The sequence below is a fragment of the Schistocerca cancellata genome, chromosome 10 (genome assembly GCF_023864275.1).
Source record: "Schistocerca cancellata isolate TAMUIC-IGC-003103 chromosome 10, iqSchCanc2.1, whole genome shotgun sequence".
In the NCBI taxonomy this organism is placed as follows: Eukaryota; Metazoa; Arthropoda; class Insecta; order Orthoptera; family Acrididae; genus Schistocerca; species Schistocerca cancellata.
Genome location: NC_064635.1, coordinates 35,533,852 through 35,537,787, shown reverse-complemented (window position 1 = coordinate 35,537,787; position 3,936 = coordinate 35,533,852).

The following is a 3,936-nucleotide window of genomic DNA, read 5'->3' as shown; positions in this document are numbered from 1 at the left end:
TAAGGACAAACACACACACCCATGCCTGAGGGAGGACCCGAACCTCCGCCGGGGCCAGCCGCACAGTCCATGACTGCAGCGCCTTCAGACCACTCGGCTAACCCCGTGCGGCAAGGAGCTGTTCCCCTGGAGTATGGCAGATTCGCGCCCTCCCATCGGCATGACGAAGACGGTATCAGCATTTACCAGGCCATGCAACACACTGCCGCTGTGCCAACGTCCAGCACCGTTGGTCACATGCCCATTTCTGTCGTAGGTGCTGACTCCGTGGTGTTAATATCGGTACATACATGGGTCGTCAACTGCGGAGGCCGATCGTTAGGAGTGTCTGGCGCGCTGTGTGTTCAGACACAATTGTTCTCTGCCCAGCATTAGTTCGGCCCACAGTTTGCCGCCTATCGTCTTTCTCCAGTCTGCCCCGCCCACGACGTCCACATCTGTAATGAGGGGTGGCTGCCCAACCTCTCGACGTCTGGACATGGTTTCGCCTCGGTTTGGCCACCTACATCTCCATCTACATACATACTCCGCAATCCACCATACGGTGCGTGGCGGAGGGTACCTCGTACCACAACTAGCATCTTCTCTCCCTGTTCCACTCCCAAACAGAACGAGGGAAAAATGACTGCCTATATGCCTCTGTACGAGCCCTAATCTCTCTTATCTTTGTGGTCTTTCCGCCAAATACAAGTTCGCGGAAGTAAAATTGTACTGCAGTAAGCCTCAAATGCTGGTTCTCGAAATTTCCTCAGTAGCGATTCACGAAGAGGACGCCTCCTTTCCTCCAGAGACTCCCACCCGAGTTCCTGAAGCATTTCCGTAACAATCGCGTGATAATCAAACCTACCAGTAATAAATCTAGCAGCCCGCCTCTGTATTGCTTCTATGTCCTCCCTCAATCCGACCTGGTAGGGATCCCAAAAGCTCGAGCAGTACTCAAGAATAGGTCGCATTAGTGTTTTATAAGCGGTCTCCTTTACAGATGAACCACATCTTTCCAAAATTCTACCAATGAACCGAAGACGACTATCCGCCTTCCCCACAACTGCCATTACATGCTTGTCCTACTTCATATCGCTCTGCAGTGTTACGCGCAAATATTTAATCGACGTGACTGTGTCAAGCGCTACACTACTAATGGAGTATTCAAACATTACGGGATTCTTTTTCCTATTCACCTGCATCAATTTACATTTATCTATATTTAGAGTTAGCTGCCATTCTTTACACCAATCACAAATCCTGTCCAAGTCATCTTGTATCCTCCTACAGTCACTCAACGACGACACTTGCCCGTACACCACAGCATCACAGCAAACAGCCGCGCATTGCTATCCACCCTATCCAAAAGATCATTCATGTAGATAGAAAAATACAGCGGACGTACCACAAAAAAATGGCTCTGAGCACTATGGGACTCAACATCTTAGGTCATAAGTCCCCTAGAACTTAGAACTACTTAAACCTAACTAACCTAAGGACATCACACACACCCATGCCCGAGGCAGGATTCGAACCTGCGACCGTAGCAGTCCCGCGGTTCCGGACTGCAGCGCCAGAACCGCTAGACCACCGCGGCCGGCCGGACGTACCACACTTCCCTAGGGCACTCCAGATGATACCCTCACCTCCGATGAACACTCACCATCGAGGACAACGTACTGGGTTCTATTACTTAAGAAGTCTTCGAGCCACTCACATACTTGGGAACCAATCCAATATGCTCGTACCTTAGTTAGGAGTCTGCAGTGGGGCACCGAGTCAAACGCTTTCCGGAAGTCAAGGAATATGGCATCCGTCTGATACAATTCATCCATGGTTCGCAAGATATCATGTGAAAAAAGGGCGAGTTGCGTTTCGCAGGAGCGATGCTTTCCAAAGCCGTGCTGATGCATGGACAGCAACTTCTCTGTCTCAAGGAAATTCAATATATTCGAACTGCGAATTGCTCGAGAATCCTGCAACCACCTGCTGAAGACACCACTGTACTCTCTCAACAAGCGACAAGTCTTGCAGTTTCCGAAAGTTTCGTGCCGAGCCTCTGAACCAACGCAATCTGTCCTCGGTTGAACTCAGGTATATCGAACACCTTCCCCATTCTACAAATGGACAGCACGCTCACTCATACTACATGCATCAAGCGATTGACTGACTTAACAGTCACTCCTCTCAACGTGGTGCTGATATCGCCTGCTCGCGTCGTATACCGATAGTAGATCGGTGGTCATAATCTTCTGGCTGATCAGTATACAGGGCTATTACAAATGATTGAAGCGATTTCATAAATTCACTGTAGCTCCATTCATTGACATGTGGTCACGACACACTACAGATACGTAGAAAAACTCATAAAGTTTTGTTCGGCTGAAGCCGCACTTCAGATTTCTGCCGCCAGAGCGCTCGAGAGCGCAGTGAGACAAAATGGCGACAGGAGCCGAGAAAGCGTATGTCGTGCTTGAAATGCACTCACATCAGTCAGTCATAACAGTGCAACGACACTTCAGGACGAAGTTCAACAAAGATCCACCAACTGCTAACTCCATTCGGCGATGGTATGCGCAGTTTATTGCTTCTGGATGCCTCTGTAAGGGGAAATCAACGGGTCGGCCTGCAGTGAGCGAAGAAACGGTTGAACGCGTGCGGGCAAGTTTCACGCGTAGCCCGCGGAAGTCGACGAATAAAGCAAGCAGGGAGCTAAAATTACCACAGCCGACGGTTTGGAAAATCTTACGGAAAAGGCTAAAGCAGAAGCCTTACCGTTTACAATTGCTACAATCCCTGACACCTGATGACAAAGTCAAATGCTTTGAATTTTCGGCGCGGTTGCAACAGCTCATGGAAGAGGATGCGTTCAGTGCGAAACTTGTTTTCAGTGATGAAGCAACATTTTTTTCTTAATGGTGAAGTGAACAGACACAATGTGCGAATCTGGGCGGTAGAGAATCGTCACGCATTCGTGCAGCAAATTCGCAATTCACCAAAAGTTAACGTGTTTTGTGCAATCTCACGGTTTAAAGTTTACGGCCCCTTTTTCTTCGGCGAAAAAAACGTTACAGGACACGTGTATCTGGACATGCTGGAAAATTAGCTCATGCCACAACTGGAGACCGACAGCGCCGACTTCATCTTTCAACAGGATGGTGCTCCACCGCACTTCCATCATGATGTTGGGCATTTCTTAAACAGGAGATTGGAAAACAGATGGATCGGTCGTGGTGGAGATCATGATCAGCAGTTCATGTCATGGCCTCCACGCTCTCCCGACTTAACCCCATGCGATTTCTTTCTGTGGGGTTATGTGAAAGATTCAGTGTTTAAACCTCCTCTACCAAGAAACGTGCCAGAACTGCGAGCTCGCATCAACGACGCTTTCGAACTCATTGATGGGAACATGCTGCGCCGAGTGTGGGAGGAAATTGATTATCGGCTTGATGTCTGCCGAATCAGTAAAGGGGGACATATCGAACATTTGTGAATGCCTAAAAAAACTTTTTGAGTTTTTGTACGTGTGTGCAAAGCATTGTGAAAATATCTCAAATAATAAAGTTATTGTAGAGCTGTGAAATCGCTTCAATCATTTGTAATAACCCTGTATATCGATAGAAAGGAAGTTCGGTTGTTGCCTCTGCCAGACGTCTCACCTATGGAGAACGTCTCGAAATGGGTTGCTTAGCGACGGGCACGTGACGACTGGTCACCTGCTACCTCTGGCACATATTGGAATGAAATTACAATGAAATGAAAACCATTAGCTGCTTACAGGCGTTGACATACGTCAACGGGGACAGATGAAAATGTGTGCCCCTACCGGGACTCGAACCCGAGATCTCCTGCTTACATGACATACGCTCTATCCATCTGAGCCACAGAGGATAGTACGACTGCAAGGACATATCTCTGGCACGCCTGCCGCGGAACCCACATTCTCAACGTAAT